Source organism: Canis lupus, chromosome 20 (genome assembly GCF_011100685.1).
Source record: "Canis lupus familiaris isolate Mischka breed German Shepherd chromosome 20, alternate assembly UU_Cfam_GSD_1.0, whole genome shotgun sequence".
NCBI classification, from domain to species: Eukaryota; Metazoa; Chordata; class Mammalia; order Carnivora; family Canidae; genus Canis; species Canis lupus.
In genome coordinates this window covers 32,415,929-32,436,250 of record NC_049241.1, presented here as the reverse complement: position 1 = coordinate 32,436,250, position 20,322 = coordinate 32,415,929, and the positions used below count along the sequence as shown (strand labels likewise).

The following is a 20,322-nucleotide window of genomic DNA, read 5'->3' as shown; positions in this document are numbered from 1 at the left end:
GATCACACCCTGGGCCGAAGGCGGCGCTAAACCACTGAGCCACCCAGGCTGCCCCAGAGTGGCTATACCATTTTACATGACCTCCAGCAAAGTATGAGACATCCAGTTGCACTAAATGCTTGCCAGTGTGTGATATTATCAATATTTTCTATTTTAGCCATTGTAATACATGTGTAGCAGTGTCCCTCATGACTTTAATTTACATTTCTCTAATGGTTAATTATTAAACATCTTTTCATATGCTTTTCTGCCATCCATCCTTGATGAAGTGTCTGTTCTTTTGTTCGTATTCTAATTAGATTGGTTTTTATTGTGGTAAAATATATATCACATAAAATTTACCACTTTAAGCATATAGTTCATTGGCATTTAATATGTGCATATTGTTGTTCAATCACCACCACTATCCATTTCCAGAACTTTCTCTCTTTTCTTTTTACTTTTAAATAATCTCTACACCCAGTGTGGGGCATGAATTTAGGATAAGGATCAGGCATGATCCTGAGATCGTAAGTTGCACGCTCTACAGGTGGCTCTACAGCTAGGTACCCCTCCTGAACCTTTTCATTTTCCCAAAAGGAAACTATTCATTAAACAGTAACTCTCCATTTCCGCCTTCCGCTAAGCCCTGGCAATGACCATTCCATCTGTATAAATTGGACTGCTCTACCTCATGTAAGTGAAATCATACAGTATTTGTGTGTGTGAGTGAGTGTGACTAGCTTGTTTCAGTTATTGTAATGTCTTGGAGGATCATCCATATTGTAGCATGTATCAGAATTTCATTCCTGGGCAGCCCCGGTGGCTCAGCGGTTTAATGCTACCTTCAGCCCAGGGTGTGATCCTGGAGACCCGGGTATTGAGTCCCATATCAGGCTCCCTGCGTGGAGCCTGCTTCTCCCTCTGCCTGTGTCTCTGCCTCTCTCTCTCTCTCTCTCTCTCTCTCTCTCTCTGTGTCTCTCATGAATAAATAAATACAATCTTAAAAAAAAAAAAAGAATTTCATTCCTTTCTAAGGTTAAGTAATAGTCCATTGTATGCATATATCCCATTTTGTTTATCCATTTTTCTGTTGATGGACCTCTTGGTTGTTTTCAATGTTTAGATTTGTGAATAATGCTGCTATGAACATTAGTTCACAAATACCTATTTGAGCCCCTACTTTTAATTCTTTGGGGTATAACCTAGAAGTGGCATTGCTGGATCATGTTAATTCTGGATTAATTTTTTTGAGGAATAACCATTCTCTTTTCCATTGCAGATATACCAGTTTATATTCCCGCCAGTAATGCACAAGGTTTCCACTTTCTCCACATTCTCACCAACATTTACTATTTTCTGCTTAATTGCTAATAGCCATCCTAATATGTGTAAAGTGGTATCTCATCTTTGTTTTTATTTGCATTTCCCTAATGATTAGTGATATTGATCATCTTTTCATGTGCTTTTTGGCCATCTGTATGTTTGGAGAAATGACTGTTCAAGTCTTGCCTATTTCTCAACTGAGTTCTTGTTTTGTTGTTGAATTAACAGGAGTTCTATGTATATCCTGAATATTAATCCCTTATCAAATATATATGTTATGCAAATATTTTCTCCCATTCCTTGGGTTTCCTTTTCACTCTAATAATAGTGTTCTTTGTTACACAAAAGTTTATAATTTTGATAACATCCAGTTTATTTTTTCTCTTTTTTAATTTATTTTTATTTTTATTTATTTTAATTTTTTCTCTTATTGCTTATGCTTTTGGTATATCTGTCAAAGATTCAAAATAGCCCAAGTAAAACCAATGAATCACTGAGGTAGTAATTAGTAAAAACTTATTGTGCACAGACCAAAAAGACAGTTTGTAGGCTAGGAACATTCAAACCAAAGTATGAAGTGAGGTTCAGGAGTATATTGCTAATAGAGCAGTTTATATAGTGAGAAAGCAGTGAGTTTATTCTTCATGGTGATTGGTTATGATATCACATTTTCAGTGATTACTTCATATTAACCTTGGGAAACACTTCAAGTTTTGCTTATCATTTATAGGGGTACAAGTAAGAAATTACCCAGATCAAGTTAGCCTTGCAAGCTAATTTGCTTAAGCTAAATTAAGCTGTGTTTGTATGCTTAAACTGATTTTGTCGGTTCATGGAATTTTCAAGGTTGGTCTCCGTTTGTTTCTGATTTAACATAATTAAGAAATCATTGCTAGGGATGCCTGGGTGGCTCAGCAGTTTGGCGCCTGCCTTCAGCCCAGGGCGTGATCCTGGAGACCTGGGATGGAGTTTTCCTTCAGGCTCCCTTCATGGAGCCTGCTTTTCCCTCTGCCTGTGTCTCTGCCTCTCTCTCTGTCTCTCATGAATAAATAAATAAATAAATCTTTTAAAAAAAATCAGGGATCCCTGGGTGGCGCAGCGGTTTGGCACCTGCCTTTGGCTCAGGGCGCGATCCTGGAGACCCGGGATCGAATCCCATGTCGGGCTCCCGGTGCATGGAGCCTGCTTCTCCTCTGCCTGTGTCTCTGCCTCTCTTTCTCTCTGTGTGACTATCATAAATTAAAAAAAAAAAAAAATCATTGCTAAATTCAATATCATGAAGCATTTCTCCTATATTTTCTTCTAAGAGTTTAATATTAGTAACTCTTATGTTTAGGTCTTTGATCCATTTTGAGTTAATTTTTATAGATGGTGTAAAGTAGGGGTCCAATTTCATTCTTTTGCATGTGGTTATCCAGTTCTTCAAATACCATTTATTGAAAACATTGTCCTTTCCTTGTTGACTGTCATGGCACCTTTGTTGAAAATCATCTGACCCATATATGGGAGAGATTATTTTTGAGTTTTCTAGTCTGTTTCTTAGTCTCTATGTCTCTTTTTATGCCAGTACCACACTGTTTTATCTTTTTTTTTTTTAATTTTTTTTATTTATTTATGATAGTCACAGAGAGAGAGAGAGAGAGGCAGAGACACAGGCAGAGGGAGAAGCAGGCTCCATGCACCGGGAGCCTGATGTGGGATTCGATCCTGGGTCTCCAGGATCGCGCCCTGGGCCAAAGGCAGGCGCCAAACCGCTGCGCCACCCAGGGATCCCCTATCTTAAGACTTTATTTATTTATTATTTATTTGAGAGAGAAAGAGAGAGGGCAGGGGAGGAGCAGAGGGAGAGAGACAGCCAGACTTTCTGCTGAGCAGGCAGCCTGATGCAAGGCTTGATCCCAGGACCCTGAGATCATGACTCCACCCAAAACTAAAAGTCAGACACCTAACTGACTGAGCTACCCAAGCACCCCAGTACCACACTGTTTTGATTAGTATAGTGTGGTAATAAGTTTTGAAATCAGAAGCTGAGTCCTCCAGCTTTTTAATTCTTTTTCAAGATTATTTTGGCCCCTTGTGGTTCCTTGAGTTTCCATGTGAATTTTAGGATAGGTTTTACTATTTCTGCAAACGCTGTCATTGGGATTTTGATAGGGACTGCATTGGATCTGTAGATTGCTTCAGGTGGTATTGACATTAGCAATATTCAGCCGTCTAGTCTATAAACAGAGGATGTCTTTCATTTACTTGTATCTTCTTTAATTTCCTTTAGCAATGCCTTGTAGTTTTCAGTGTTTAGGTCTTTAGCCTCCTTGGTTAAGTTAATTCCTAATTATTCTATTCTTTTTAATAGTATTATAAGTGGAATGGCTTTCTCAATCTCCTTCTCAGATTGTCCATTGTTGGTGTATAGACATACAAATGACTTTTGAGTGATTTCATATCATGCAAATTTGCTGAATTTGTTTATTCTAATAGGTGTGTGTATGTGTGTGTGTGTGTGTGAGAGAGAGAGAGAGAGAGGGAGAAAGAGAGCTTTTTTTTAAAGATTTTATTTATTTATTCATGAGAGACACAGAGAAAGAGGCAGAGACATAGGTTGAGGGAGAAGTGGGCTCCCTGCAGGGAGCCCAAAGTGGAATTCAATCCCAGGACCCCAGGATCATGCCCTGAGCAGGAGGCAGATGCTCAACCAATGAGCCACCCAGGCATCCCTGTTTATGGATTCTATATCCAAGTCTTTTGTCAGATATGTGATATCCAAATATGTTCTTCAGTTTATGAGACATTTTTTCATCCTGTAAGATACTTCACAGAGCAAAAGTTTTTAATTTTGATGAAGTCCAATTTTTCAACTTTTTTCTTTTATGGATTATGCTTTTTGGTATTATATCTGATAAATTTGTACCCAACACCAGCATACAAAGATTTTCTTCTTTTTTATAAAAGTGTTATGGTTTTATGTTTTCCATTTAGATCTGTGATCTATTTTGGTTAATTTTTGTCTAAGATTTAGGTTTAGATTGAGATTTTGTTTTTTTTTTCCTTAAGTATGTCCAATTACCCCAATACCATTTGTTGAGACTACTTTCTCCATTGAATTATTTTTGCATGTTTGTCAAAGATCATTTAGGCAAACTCGTGTGGGTGTTATTTCTGGAGTCTATCCTGTTCCATTGATCTATCTCTGTCCTTCTTCCTCCAATACCATACTGTCTTGATAACTGTAAGTATATTATAATTCTTAAAATAGGGTAGTGGGATTCCTATAACATTATGCTTTTTCAAAATCATTTTGGTTTTCTAGTTCTATTACTTTACTATATAAATTTTAGAATCATGACCCAGTTCACTCCTTTTTGTTGTTTTTTTACCCATTTTGTTGATGGACACCTGGGCTGCTTCTTGTTTGAGGACATTATGGGTAAAGCTGCTGTGAATGTACATATAAAAGTCATTATGTGGCCTGTGTTTCTGTTTCTCCTGGAGTGAAATTCTGGGTCATAGGTAGAGCAGGTATATGTTTAACTTTACAGGAAATACCAAACAATTCTCCAAAGTGGTGTTACCATTTTATATTTGTTTCACCAAGATGAGCAAGTTTCAATTGCTCCAAATCTTTGCCAACATTTGATGATATCAGTTTTTAAGATTGTGCTATCCTGTTTGGTGTATGTTTATATCTCATGTGGTTTTAATTTTTATTTCCTTGGTTACCAACAATGTTGAGCACCTTTCCATATGCTTAGTGTCTATCAACCTCTTCTAAGAAAGTGATCACAACAGAATTCAAACTTCATGTGTAAGGTCTCAGTGAATGAAACTTTCCTTCTGTTACATTCAGGAAGAAGAAGAAAAGACATGCTTTGTTTCCAGGGATAGTTGGCATACTAGTGATTATTATTATTTTATCAACAACAATGCCTCCAGTTTCTATGGTATCTTACTAATACATTTTTATGAAAACAATCTTATCTTTCTTCACAGGTTACAAAAAGTGAGAAACCCTGTACCAAAATATAATACACAGGGGCACCTGGGTGGCTCAGTGGTTGAGCATCTGCCTTTAGCTCAGGTCATGATCCCAGGGTTGTAGGATCAGGTCCTGCATTGGGCTGCCTATGTCTCTAACTCTCTCTCTGTGTCTCTCATAAATAAATAAATAAATAAAATCTTTAAATATATATATGTGTGTGTGTGTGTGTGTGTGTTTGTGTATACACAGTATATATATATGTATGTGTGTATATATATAATATACAAATGAATATTTGATAAATTTTTTGAAAGTAGAAGTAGTGAAAAGCTAGAAGCATTCACATATCCATCAGTTGGGAACTGGTTTAATGAAGCATGTTACATCTCCTCCAAGGAATATCATTCTTCTGTTAAAAGAATAAAAATGTGAGAATGAGGAGGGTCTACATGTACAGATCTATACATATGTACCATATGTACTTATTGGAAACAATCTCTAAGCAAGGTGAGATATGAACTAAAAAATGGAATCCCATTTATGTAAATAAAATGTAGGAATAAATATATATACTCATAAAAATATTTTGAAATAATTCATAAGAAACTGTGAAGAGGGATGCCTGGGTGGCTCAGCAGTTGAGTGCTTGCCTTCGGCCCAGGGTGTGATCCTGGAGTCCTGGATTGAGTCCCACGTCAGGCTCCCTGCATAGAGCCAGCTTCTCTCTCTCCCTATGTCTCTGCCTCTCTCTGTGTGTCTCTCATGAATAAATAAATAAAATCTTGGGAAAAAAAAGAAATTATGAAGAGAGGGTAAATGGTGGAGAGGTGGGATTTGACTAATAGAGGTCAAGGAATGTTTTACTTCTCTGGGGCACTGGGGTGGCTCAGTGGTTGAGCATCAGATCATGATCCCGGGATCCTGGGATCAAGTCCCAACATTGGGCTCCCCTTAGGGAGTCTGCTTCTCCCTCTGCCTGTGTCTCTGCCTCTCTCTCTCTCTGTGTCTCTCATTAATAAATAAATAAAATCTTAAAAAAAAAAAAGGAATGTTTTACTTTTCTTTTTATACCTTTTATGTAGTATGATATTTTTTATAATGAGAATATATTTCCTTAATTGATTATTAATTAACATACACAATTCCTAAAATTACAAGCCAAATAATATACTGGGAAAATTTTTGTCACAGATATGGGAATATATTTATATAAATATTTAATACATAAAGAATTCCTAAAGAGTAAGGAGAAAACAGTATATTCCCAGTGGAAAATGGGCAAAGAGTGTGAAAAGATACTTCACAAAGTAGTAGAAATACTAGCAAACATGAAGTATGTATGACTTCACTCATACCCAAAGGAATAGAAATTGAAGCACCGATGAGACCCCCATTTCTTGGCCCTTCAAATTCCTTAAAGATTTAACAAAGTTTACCCAATACTTGTAAAGGTTCAAGGAAACGGAACTCCTACACAGTATTAATTGTTCCAGTGTTTCTGGAAAGCAGTGTGTTAGTTGATCTCAAGACCTTTCAAAAAAAATATTGATACATGGAAATAAATGTGTTTACATATTATATACATATTCCTTTGGCCTAGTTATTCTACTTGTAAGGATTTATCATCTTAAATCTTGATTGCTTCTGATTAATTTATGTGAAAAGGTCCATATAGTAGGACAGTTTCTCAACTATGTAAGTATCTGGGAAAATGATTAGATAAATTAGGATATATCCAGATATTGAATTATTGCATAAAACTAAAATTCTGTTTTTTCAATTAGCAATAATTACAATAAACCTCATTGCCACTGCACAATGCTTAAAAAATTCTATTTTTATTTTTTTAAAGATTTTATTTATTTATTCATGGTAGACATAGAGAAAGAGAGAGAGAGAGGCAGAGACACAGGCAGAGGGAGAAGCAGGCTCCATGCCGGGAGCCCAATGCAGGACTCGATCCCAGGACTCCAGGATCATGCCCTGGGCCAAAGGCAGGCGCTGAACTACTGAGTCACCCAGGGATACCCCAAAATTCTATTTTTAAAGAATAAAATAATATGCAAAAGTGTTTATGAAGTGGCATCAAGTAAAAAAAAGCAGAATAAAAATAGTTTGAAATATAATCCAAACTTTACCTAATAATATGTATGCATAGAAAAATATTTGGAGGGGCACCTGGGTGGCTCAGTCAGTTGGGTGAGTGCCTTTGGCTCAAGTCATGATCCTGGGACAGCCCTGCATGGTGCTCCCTGCTTGGCGGGGAGCTTGCTTCTCCCTTTCCTCCCTGCTCATGCTCTCTGTTACTATCTCTGTCTTTCTCTCAAATAAATAAATAAAATATAAAAAAAAAGAAAAAGAAAAATGCCTGGAAAGGATAATGTGCAGTAGCTTAACATGAGATAAAAAATAAAAGGAAGTTTTATAATAAATCTCAATTGTGATCAAAATATCATTTTTACATATTTCTTTCCCATATATCCATATGCGTTTATGTTTTATATTTTATTTTGAATCTTAAAAATATTTTTAGTAGGAAACTTATTTCATTGTGGGAAAAAAATTCAAGTACAGAAAGGTATAAATTGCCCTCCCCTCCCCGCACTTTGGTTACCTTGCTTCCTTCCCCTACCTTAGCAGCCACTATGACTCATTCCTTCTGTGTATTTACAGAGAAGGACCATTTGTGTGTAATAGCACTTATGTCTGTATCTCATTTTCTTTACATGAAGGTTAGCTTTTTAAAAATATATTTTTAAGTGAGCATACAGAAACATTGTGTGTGTGTGTGTGTGTGTGTGTGTGTATCCAGCTCTGAGTTTTGAAGCTGACAACCACATTGAGGATACAGAACCATCCTATGACCCCCAAAACTCCCTCCTACTGTCCTCATAAAGCCCACTCCCTCCTCTCATCCCTGATAAACACTAATTTGTGTTTCTGTCGCAATACTCTTAATCTTATCCACAATGTTATATAAATGAATTCATACAGTATATAACTTTTTGAGACTGACTTCTTTCACTCACATAATACATTTGAGATTCATCCAAGTTGTCATATGTATCAATAGTTCACTCTTTGTTCTTGATGAGTAGTACCCTATTGTATGCATGCACTACAGTTGCTTTATCCATTTACTTGTTGAAGGACATTTGAATTGTTCTTAGTTTTTGGCCATGTTGAATAGAGCTAATACAAAAAAAATTTTTTACAAAGTTTTGTGTAAACATATGTTTGTATTTCTCTGTGGTGTGGGTTTGGGATTGCTGGGTCATATGGTATGTCTATTCAACTTTTAAGAAATTTTCAAACTGTCTTCTGGAGTGGCTGTACATTTTGTATTCTCACCAACAGTATATGAGAGTTCCACCTGCTCCATATCCTCACCAACAATTGATATTATCATTTGTTCTTTTTGCTTTTTTGCCTTTCTGTTAGGTGTGTACTGATATTATCATGGTTTTATTTTGCATTTCCCTAATGGCTGATGATGTTGAGCATCTCTTCAATACTTATTGGCCATTTGTGTGTCATTTTTTGGTGAAATGCCTGTTTAAATCCTTTGCCCATTTTTTATTAGGTCATTTGAAATTTTCTTACAGTTGAGATATATATATTACATAATGTGTATATTCTGGATACAAGTTCTGTGTTGTGAATATCTAACTTGCAAATATTTTCTCAACCTCTGTAACATATCCTTTCATTTTCTTAACAATGCCTTTGTAGAGAAAAAGTAAATAAAGAAGTAAATTTCAAAAGTAAATTTTGAAGAAATCAATGTACCAAATTTTTCTTTTATGGGTCACATTTTGGTTTCTTTTTTTTTTTTTAATGTTTTTTGTTTTTGTTTTTGTTTTTAAGATTTTATTTATTTATTCATGAGAGACCCAGAGAGAGAGGCAGGGAGCCCGATGTGGGACTCAATCCCAGGACTCCAGGATCATGCCCTGGGCCAAAGGCAAGACGATAAACCACTGAGCCACCCAGGCATCACCACGTTTTCGTTTCTTATCTAAGAATTCTTTGCCTAACACCAGATTGCAAAGATTTTCTTTGATGTTTCCTTTTAAAGTTTTATAGTTTTACATGTCGATCTATGATCCATTTTGAGTTAATTTTTCTTGAAGGTATGAGGTTTAGGTACTGAGTTTCTTTTTTTGTATATGGTGTCCATTTGCATTTGAGTCATTTGGTAAAAAGACCATCTTTTCTCCATTGAGTTGCTTTTGCACCTTTGTGCATAAATCATTTGGCTCTTTTGAGTGAGTCTATAGCTGGAGACTGTCTATTCTGTTCCATTGCTCTGTATATTTATCCCTCCAGTATTATACTGTCTTAATTACCATACCTGGGTAAGAGTTTTTAAAATCAAATAGTGTAAGTCCTCCAACATTACTCTTCTTTTTCAAAAATGTTTTACAATCAGCTTATGTGCATCTACAAAAAATATCTTGATAGAATTTTGATTGGAATAGTGATAAACCTATAGAACATTTTGGGAAGAACTTATATCCTAACTGTACTGAGTTTTCCAACCATGTTCACAGCGTGTCTCTCCATTTACTTCCATTTGCTTTGATTTCTTTCATTGAACTTTTGTAGTTTTCAGCATTCAGATCTCGCACATATTTTATTGGATTTATTTCTAAGTATTTCTGTCCTTTTTAGGCTATTATAAATGTTATTTAAAAAATTTTTAGTTTCTAATTGTTTACTGCTAGTATGTTGAAATACAATGGCTTTCATTATGTTTTCATTATGTTTCATTATGAATTTAGCAACCTTGCTAAATTCATTTATTATTTCTAGAAACTTTTTTGTAGGTTCCATGGGATAGTCCTCATATATTGTCTGTTAAAGAGATAATTTTTCATGTGGGTCTCTATATAATTCAGGCAAATAAATATAGAGATAAAGCACATATGAGAAATGACAATAGTTGTGGCATCTAAGTGCATGTGGAAATTCACTGCAGCATTCTTGCAACTGTCCTGTATGTTTTAAAGTTTTTCATAATAAATTTGGGAAGAAGGGAAAGTGAGTGTCCCACCCATCCCTGTGTCCTAGTGAGGTTCCCCTCCTTGGAGTCAAGCACCTTTACTGGTTTCCTGCTTCTCCTTTTTTAGAGGTTTTTATTTATTTATTTATTTATTTTAGGATTTTATTTATTTATTCATGAGAGACACAGAGAGAGAGGGGCAGAGACACAGGCGCCATGCAGGAACCCTGGTATGGGACTCGATCCTGGGACACTGGGATCACACCCTGAGTCAAAGGCTGACGCTCAACGGCCAAGCCACCCAGGCATCCTTTAAAAAAAAAAAATCCCTTTCATTCATTCATTCATTCATTCATTCATTCATTCATGACCCAGAGACTTAGGCAGAAGGAGAAGCAGGCTCCCCACGGGGAACCTGATGCGGGACTCGATTCCAGGACCCCGGGATCATGACCTGAGCCAAACAAAGGCAGATGCTCAACGCTGAGCCACCCAGGTGCCCCCTTTATAGAGGTTTTTAAAGGGAATTTTATGAGTGTGTACGCATGCACGCACTCATACTCACACACATCGGTCTGTTGGGTTGTTTCTGGTACCGCATTGATAGAATTTCCTTTTTGGAAGCTTTATAAGCGTAGCTGCGGAGGAAAAGCCATGCAGGTGAATTCCATTCCCTGTCCCAGGTGTCGGGGACTATTGTACTCTCGAGGCCCAGCCCTAGAGGGCGCCCGGTCCACTCGACTGGCGGCTGCGAGGCGTGGAAGGCCCCAAGCCACTGTGTCAGGGCAGCCACGTGACTCATGAAAAGTGGGACCTCCAAAAGTATAAATACGTCTGTTCTCTGGCCTTAGCCACATTTTCTGTGGGTTGTAAAACTCAGACTAAGAGCCCACATTTTGGCTTCGCAGTAGCAAAGGCTGAAAGAGGGAAAGGTTGCCCAGAAACCTTCACCCACACGTTGTACCATGAACTTTTAAAGGATGGATACAACACCCCATTTCCAGGCACTACATAGCATCCCAAACATTTTGATGTTGATTGCTTGACTAGACTAAAAAAAATGTTTCTTGGCTCAAGGAAAGCCATTTTGTTTAATACATTAGAACCTATTTATAATACTGGGTTGGAAGATGTCTCTGAATTAATAACACCAGTCTTATTCTCTGTGTAGTTGTTATATTTAGGTAGACAAGATTTCACATTTTCTCTGGATCTGTGTAGAAAATGAACTGTATTATAATAGTGCATAACTGTAGAAATGTATTTAAATTGGGGCCCCTGACTGGCTCAGTCAGTAGAGCATGAAACTCTTGATCTTGGGGTTGTGGGTTTGAGCCCACATTGGTGTAGAGATTACTTTAAAAGAATATATTTTTTAAAATGTATTTAAGGGACGCCTAGGTGGCTCAGTTAAGCGTTTTTCTTTGGCTCAGGTTGTGATCCTGTCTCTATGGGGAGGGGGGTGGGTTGAGAAGGTGGGGGTCTGCTGGGGGGAGGGCTTCCTCCCTCCTCAGGGAAAGCCTGCTTCACCGTCTCCCTCATCCCTTTCCTCTATTTGTGCTTGCTCTCTTCCTTGCACACACTCTCTCTCTAATAAATAAAATCTTATTAGTTGAGAGGGAGAGCTTGGGCAAGAGATTATGAGCAGGAGAGAGGAGCAGGGGGAGAGGGAGAAGCAGGCTCTCCACTGAGCAGGGAGCCTCATATGGGCTCCATCCCAGGACCTGGGATCATTATCTGAGCTGAAAGGAGCCACTTAATCAACTCAGCCACCCAGGCACCCCTAAATAAATAAAATCTTTTAAAAATTTAAAACTGTATTTAAATCAACACCAATAGGTAAATGACGAGCTTAAGTTAGTGAAATAGAAATGTTTTATTAATGTTGAATATGTACAACTTGAGGTAGACTAAAAACTTTTGCCATTAAGCATGTGTGCATAATAACTATTTTCAGAAATGAAGCTTCTTGAAAAAAATTTATATGCTGCTTAAGATACAGAGTAAATATAGCAATACAGCATAGTTAAGAAAACCAGCTTTACCACTTCAAAGAATTTGTACTGCAAACATAGTCATAAAAGAAATGAGTGAAATTTATGTATAAGGTTATTTGTGGTAGCTATTTATAATAATATTTATAACAACTATTCACAATAGCACATGATGGAAATTCTCAGCGTTTAGATGAAAAAATATACATGGTATAGAAATGAAATGGAATATTACGATGCTTTAAAAGGAATAAAGAAGACTTCTATTATGAGAGGCATATCCATCCTTCCATTTGACTAGAGTTTCTTCACAATGGCATAGAAGGAAAATTTGAGAAGTCTGGTGATGCTTTCAACCACAATTTTATTTTCTTTTTAAAAAGCTTTCTATTTTGAAATAATTATATATTCACAGGAAATTGCAAAATAGTACAGAGAGGTCCTTGAACTTTTCATCTAATTTCTTCCAATGGTTATGGCTCCAGGAACTATAGTATCAAAACCAGGAGACTGACATTGGTACAGTATGTGCATATGCTGTTTTGTCACCTGTGTAGAATTAACCACCAGAACTGTTCTGTCACTACACAGATCTCCCTAGTGCTACCCTGGTATAGTCACGCCCACTCTTCCCAACCCCTGGTAACTACTAATCAGGTCTCCTTTTCTAAAATGTTGTCATTTGGAGAATTTTATGTAAATGGAATCATATAGCAGGAGATTGGAGGGTTTTGGTCTTTTTTTTTTTCCCACTTAGCACAATGCCCTTGAGATCCATCCAAGTTGTTGCCTGTGTCAGTAGCTTGCTCTTTTTACAGTTAAATATTATTCCATACAGTCTGAGTGTACCACAGTTGGTTTAATCATTCACCTGTTGTAGGACATTTTGGCTGTTTCCAGTTTGAGGTTATTACAAATAAAGCTTCTATGTACAATCATGTATAGGTTTTTGTGTGAACATAAGTTTTCATTTCTCTGGGATAAATGCCCAGGACTGCAACTGCTAGGTTGTAGAATAAATGTATGCTTGGTTTTCTTGAAACTGCCAAATTATTTTCCAGAGTGCTGTACCATTTTACATTCCCAACCACAGTTTTCTTGTTATACAAAATGTCATTGACTACTGTTAGCATATGACACTAGGCCAAAGGCACACGAGAATCTGAGACCCTCTTAATTTCTAGAGAAAATAAATTCAATATGTATTAGGTGAAGAAAGAAAAGAGAGGTCAAAACTAATCTCTGCTGGCCCTTAAAGTCCCATGTTTATTGTGTCAGGTTTTCAGAATGATTCTTTCCTTGCCATCAAGCTAACCTTTCATTAGAAAGCTACATTTTGCACAGGCCACCCTGACCTCTGACTCCTGCTTCTATTCTGCCCCAAGGCTCCCCATGAAGCTTGGGCTTGTTCTGGAATGTTCTACCCCCGTTAACAGTCATGTAGAGGCCCCAGAGTGTTGTTTTAGAACCATACCCTTTCAGGGGCCTCTATACCTATACACCCTGGTCCCAGTTCCCCAGCACTAAAGAGCATTAAAAATTTTGAGTCTGTCCACCTTCACCCCACCCCTCAGGCTTTCATTGTTGGAATACACGGATGGGGTCACATTCTTCTGTGTGAAGAGTGCAGGCTCTAGGATCACGCTGCCCTTCCTGATGTCTTTGGACAAATAACAACTCTTGAACCTGAATTTCCTTACCTTTACATTTGAGGTGATAAATAATAAACAGTATCAGCTAACAGGGCCATTGGGTGTCTGCTATAGGCTGGCTGAGGACATGGTAGTGGACAAAGAAGTGCTGCCCTCAGGGAGCACAACTGAAAGAGAAAACATATGTATAGTGTTCAGGTGTCAGGAAGGATGTTGGGTTTGAGGCTGGTGTTGAGAGAATAACCACTGTGACTTCCAGTGTTTTGACAAAACCTCAGGTACGAGACCTTCTGGCCAAGTGTCTGTGATTTCATTTTGTTGGAGCATTCACTGTATCCCTGGGGGCTGCAGCTTTCTACAAGTTTGCTCTGGCTGAACCAAGAAAGAAGGCATATGCAAGGGGATCCCTGGGTGGCTCAGCAGTTTAGCGCCTGCATTTGGCCCAGGGCCCGGTCCTGGAGTCCCGGGATCGAGTCCCACATCGGGCTCTCGGCATGGAGCCTGCTTCTCCCTCTGCCTGTGTCTCTGCCTCTCTCTCTCTCTCTCTCTCTGTCTCTCATGAATAAAAAAATAAAATCTCTTTGAAAAAAAATAAAAGTGTAAAAAAAAGAAAAAGGAAAAAAAGACTCCCATAACAATAAACAATTTTATTGTTTATGAAAGGTGACATTTCATAAATACTTAATCAGAAATAAAAGGTGACACATTTCTTAAAAGTTTAATCAGAAATACAAGATTTACCGACTGGCTGGCTCAGTCAGTAGAGCATGTGACTCTTGATCTTGAGGTCATGAGTTTGAGCCCCATATTGGGTGTAGAACTCACACACACACACACAATACAAAATTTAGCAGGGGAAGAACCCTTAGAGGAAATTAAATTTTGTAATCTGTAAAAATGCCCAAAAAGGTGCAAAAAAAAAAAAAAAAAAAAACCCAAAACATAGCAGCCAGATGAATGCAAAAATATTCAAAAGAGGCTTGACTTTTAGGTAAACTATTCATAATGCAAGCTGGTCAATGAGTGAACTGTTCACCATGTAAATTTATCATTAGGACATATAGCTCTGTTCAGAATAGTCTGTTCCTAGGGCAGAACCAACATGGCGGTCATAGGCAGGTTGGACTTGATAATAGGGCGTCCTACTGGCTGAACTTAGCTTATCTCCCTGCTTTCGGGAAGTGGGAGAGGGATTTTGGAGGCCTCTCTGACTTCCATAGGATAATTTGAAGCTTGTTCTCTGCCGTGACTCACACAACCACAGAGGTCTCCAAATACAGTTGACCCTTGAACAACATGGGCATCTACTGTGTGTGCAGGTTCAGTTTCACTTACATATGGATTTTTTTTCTATAATTACGGTACAATACTGTAAATGTGTTTTCTCAACATTTCTGTAGCTTGCTTTATTGCACGAATATAGTATATATATGTTATATTTATACAACACAATGTATTGATTGACTTTGTTACTACTAAGGCTTCTGTCAACAGTAGGCTATTAGTAGTTAAATTTGGGGGGAGTCAAATTTATACTCAGGTTTACAACTAAGTGGGAGTCAGTACCGCTGACCCATGCATTGTTCAAGGGTCAAATGTAGTAACCAACAGATGTTCATTATAGTGAATGAATAGTCAGGTAACATGAATTCCAGTCACAGTTCATTGACCATCCAGTAATGTGACTTTGCAAAAGTTCTCTAACTGAACCCCTCTACAGCTTGAGTGTACTCATGCATTGAGTGCCAGAGTGGACTTTAGATGGTCACTACAGTCCCTTATAAGCTCTAAGATTTCCTGAGATTTCACTGTCATCAGAGCTCCTCCCCTGTCTTGACCTTTCCAGTCGACTCAAGGCTAGAATGGAGATAAGGAGTACCATTTTTTCTGAGAGGCTCAAAGACAGCCAAGACTTTGCTATGGCAAAGGTTAATGTTCTCTCTCAAAGATCCATTTCCCCAGGCTCTCCGAATGTAAATGTTAAGGTGGTGAAGTCTAGGCTCTGGTTCATTTGAGTCAGAGGCACTCACCCCACACTGTGCAACCCTGGAGCAGAGGCCTCCTCTGTGGCCTGCAGCTTCATAAAGTCGGGTTTAGGCTGTCAGCACTGATTTAAAGAGATTTGGTGGTTCAATTTGCTTCTGGGAAAGAGCTGACATTCACAGTGAGGCTTGGGGGGCTAATAGTGAAACCTGAGCTGCCTTCTCTCCCCTCAACTATTCCTGGGGAGGGACAGAGTGAGTCACCTGTTTGCACAGAAGGCTGTGGTATCAAATTCACAAATTCACAGGCCTTATGCCTTCACCACTTAAAACCAAAAAGGTGTTGCAACATAACAGCTTTAATTGCTAAACCATAACTGCAAACCCAAATCTCTGGATTTAATAAGAACTGGGTGGGAAAGGCTGTGAATGGTGGCAGTTTTCTGCCAGGTGTTTCTATTTCCTTCTCTCCCTCATTTGCTTCCTTGTTTGTGCTCAAACCCAGACCAAAGGCCTCTGGACAGATGCCACCACCGTGCTGGCCAACAGATGATGGGCTTATAGTGGCAATTATAGGTTTACCTTCTTTTCTATTCCTTGCTGGCATCTGTGGACCTTGTGTCCACCCAAATGTCCTGGGCACGAGCCACTCTGAATTCTTGTTGCCGTAGTTCGTATGAATCTCAGTCTACAACTCAGGTGGATGAGTAGAACTCCACACAGTGTAGGCCTTCCCCTTCCTTAGCTGGTGTAAAACCCCTAACTGCAGTCTTTACTGAGCATATACTGCCCATTCCTTAGCAACACATCCAAATTGAATATCACACCCTGCTGAGGGTTTAAGGAAGGTCAAGGTGATGGGCAGGGATGACTCTGGCTCTGGGTCATCAGTCAAATAGTGGGTCCACCTCTTCCCTGTGGCTCCAGGATGCTCTGCTCCCTTCTTGACATTATAGTGCCCCAGGAATCTTTCTGAGATTGTCCCAGTGGCTGGCTGCCCCACCTTCCACAGGCTTCAAGACTCCAGTCAATATTCCTAGAATCAGCTCCTTTCTTTAATAGGAGGAAGGGAGAAAAGAAGATACAGGAAGAACCAACAGTATGGATTAACACCCTCCTGCATAATCCAGGCTGGCAGCCAGCTCTTCCTTCGCTCCAGCTTTGTTTGTAAAATGAGAGATTATAGACATTTATTTTTTCAAAAGGAATAGTAAAATGACAAAAAGTAATAATCTCTATAACCTCTGTTGAGTAAGTTCTGAACCCAGCATTATCTGATTTAATCAGCATACTTGCCTTTGGAATTAAATACTATTTTTAAAATTATTTATTTATTTAGGAGAGAGAGAGAGAGAACACGGGCAGGAGTCGGGCGGGGGGGGGGGCGGTTGGAGAGAGGCAAAGGGAGAGGGTGAAGCAGACTACTTACTGAGCAGGGAGCCTGATGCAGGGCTCCCTCCCCACCCCACCCCACCGCAGGACCCTGAGATCATGACCTGAGCCAAAGGCAGATGCTTAACCAACTGAGCCATCCAGGTGCCCATGAACTAAGTATAAGTACTATTATTATTTCCATTTTAAAGATCAGAAAACTAAGAGTCAGTGAGATAAGAAACTTGCTCAAGGTCACATAGCAGGTAGTAGGAGAACTGGGATTTGAATCTCGGTCTTCTGACATTAGAGTTCAAATCCTTATTTATAAGCAGTGCATCGTAGATGCTTTTGAAAAAATGTCAGACCTGTAAGTCTAGTGTGGCATTTGAAAATTCTATTTGTACAGAATTTTACCATAGTCCAGCCCTTCTCTCAGTGGGATTATAAAACAGCACCTAGCAGTTACTCCAGCTCAATAAACACTTGTTTGAATTGTACATCTCATAAGGAATTTTGCATCTTCAAATACTTTTATGTCTGGTTCAGATGTGGCAGAAAAAGTGAGACATTGCTGGCAGCATTGTCTTATCTAAAAACATAAGAAAAACCTTTCAGGGGCAACTAGCTGGCTCAGTTGGTAGAACATGTTACTCTTGATTTTGGGGTTGTGAGTTCGAGCCCCATGTTGGGGGACAGAGTTTACTTAAAAAAGAAGAAAGAAAAAAAAAAAAAAAAAAACCCTGGGCAGCCCTGGTGGCACAGCAAGCAGTTTGGCGCCGCCTGCAGCCTGGGGTGTGATCCTGGAGACCCGGGATCGAGTCCCACATCGGGCTCCCTACATGGAGCCTGCTTCTCCCTCTGCCTGTGTCTCTGCCTCTCTCTCTCTGTGTCTATGAATAAATAAATAAAATCTTAAAAAATAAAATAAAACCTTAAAAAAAAGAGAAAAAAACCCCCTTCTAATCTTGCTTATACTTGTTTGCCTACTGAGACTCCTTCAACTCTTCCTTTGTTTTGACTTCCTAGTTCTCATCCAAACTCATTCAAGGATGGTATGCCCTGTAGGGTTTTGGCAAGTCAGACATGACTTTTAAATCAAACCTGGCTTTTAAAATCCTGGCTCAGATACTTGCCATTTGTGTGACCTGAGCTGGTTTGCACACTTCTCTGAGTCTCCACAAAATGTCCATAAAAAGGGAGAAATAATAAAAGGTACCTCTGCAATATTGAGAGTGTATGTAATTGTAGGCACTTACTCAACTTCTAGGTCCTATCTCTGTTCATTAAACCAACCACATTAGAGTATTCTATCAATTTAAGCTTAAGATCTTTCTGAAAACTCTTTAAGGATCCCATCCCTTTACTTATTTGTTTGTTTGTTTGTTTGTTTTTAAGTAAGCTTTACACTCAATGTAGGGCTTGAACTCATGATCTGAGATCAAGAGCTAGACCCTGAGATCAAGAGCTAACATGCTCTGTCAACTGAGCCAGTCAGGTGCCCTAATGCTTTTAGATGTATTTAGGAGTTCATATTTACAATGCAGCTTAGTGACAATATATCGATAGGATGTTTTCAGTTGCAAGGAAAATACTGACCCAAATTGGCATAAATAATAAGAAAATATATCCAAAGGTGTGAGGGTTGACTCAGTGGCTCACTGGTGATGGTAAGGATGCAGGTTTTCCAGCTGTTTCTCAGCCTCTGATCTGCTTTTGCTAGAACTGTCCTCCCATCTTCTCTGCCTATCTAAATTACCCCCTCCCTTGGGCCGAATCCCTCATCATCCAAACACACCTTCTCTCCTTTTTCTGAATTCTGGTTCTTGCCAGTCCAGAAGCTTTGGGGCAATTCCTGCATGTGAACACATAACTATACTCTCCTGTGTGTTACTGTGTTTAAATCATCAGATTCCTTTAAAAAATATTTATGATGTAAATACAAAAAGCAGCTTGACTGGAATCTCTAAATGAACATTTATCTAGCATCTAGCCGTAGAAGGCAAAGAATAAAAAATATTGGAATAAGTGTTCCTGGCTGGCTCACCAGGACTTTTGATCTCTGAGTCATGAATTCAAGCCCCATGTTGGGTGTAGAGATTACTTTTTTTAGATAAAGGCAGATGCTCAACCACTGAGCCACCCAGGTGTCCCATAGAGATTACTTTTTTAAAACTTTGGAATGATCAATAAAACACCTGAATGGCTTTACAATTCTGAATAATTTTTTAAAGCTATGTATTTGGTTAATATGCAAAGAATTTCAGGGCTCACAGAAATGATTTATCTTTCTTAATCGAGGTCACTATTTTACTTGCGTCAATCATTTGCATGTACCTTTACAATTTCCGTGTTATCTATTTACTATCTGTGTTCTTACTAATATGGTTCCTTAAACTGAATAGTTTTTACACCTGTTCTAGATCTAGGAATAGTGTCTGTGACATCAGTGGCTTGATGTGCTAGTTATTTTCATATATCTTAGAAAAAATCCACAATTAAGATTTCAGATACTTGTCTATGTACCATCTAAAGTTATTTCATGGGGCACACTTGGGAAACACTAATCTTGCCATAATTATGTCTATATATTTTAGAATTAAAAAACGGTCATAACATAAAAAACTACTCTGGTATGTTTACTGTTGTGTGCTTCTACTTATATGAACATTTAAGGACAGTGGGGACTGTCCTTGAGCAGGAACCAGGTAAGTTTTTAGAATGATGGGAAGGATTCTGAGACTGGCTGGTGGTGATGATTGTACATCTCTATGAATTTAGACAAATTCATCATGCTGTGTATTTCGAATGAATACATCCTATAGTTTGTAAATTATATCTCAAAGAAGGAGGAGGAGGGACTCCTGGGTGGCTCAGTGGTTGAGCATCTGCCTTCAGCTCAGGTTGTGATCCCGCGGTCCTCAGTCCCACCTCAGGTCCTGAGGTCCTGAGTCCCACCTCAGGCTCCCTGCATGGAGCCTACTTCTTCCTCTTGCCTGTGTCTCTGCCTCTCTCTCTGTGTCTCTCATGAATAAAT

General features: G+C 38.6%; 2 protein-coding genes across 3 annotated transcripts in view; both read left to right on the top strand.

Annotated features, from left to right (window-relative positions):
* The window catches only part of KCTD6 (potassium channel tetramerization domain containing 6), a 41,045-nt gene that overhangs the window by 1,619 nt on the left and 19,104 nt on the right, over window positions 1-20,322 (top strand). The window lies entirely within an intron of this gene.
* The window catches only part of PXK (PX domain containing serine/threonine kinase like), a 111,420-nt gene that overhangs the window by 89,109 nt on the left and 1,989 nt on the right, over window positions 1-20,322 (top strand). The gene's annotated exons all lie outside the window — the stretch shown is intronic.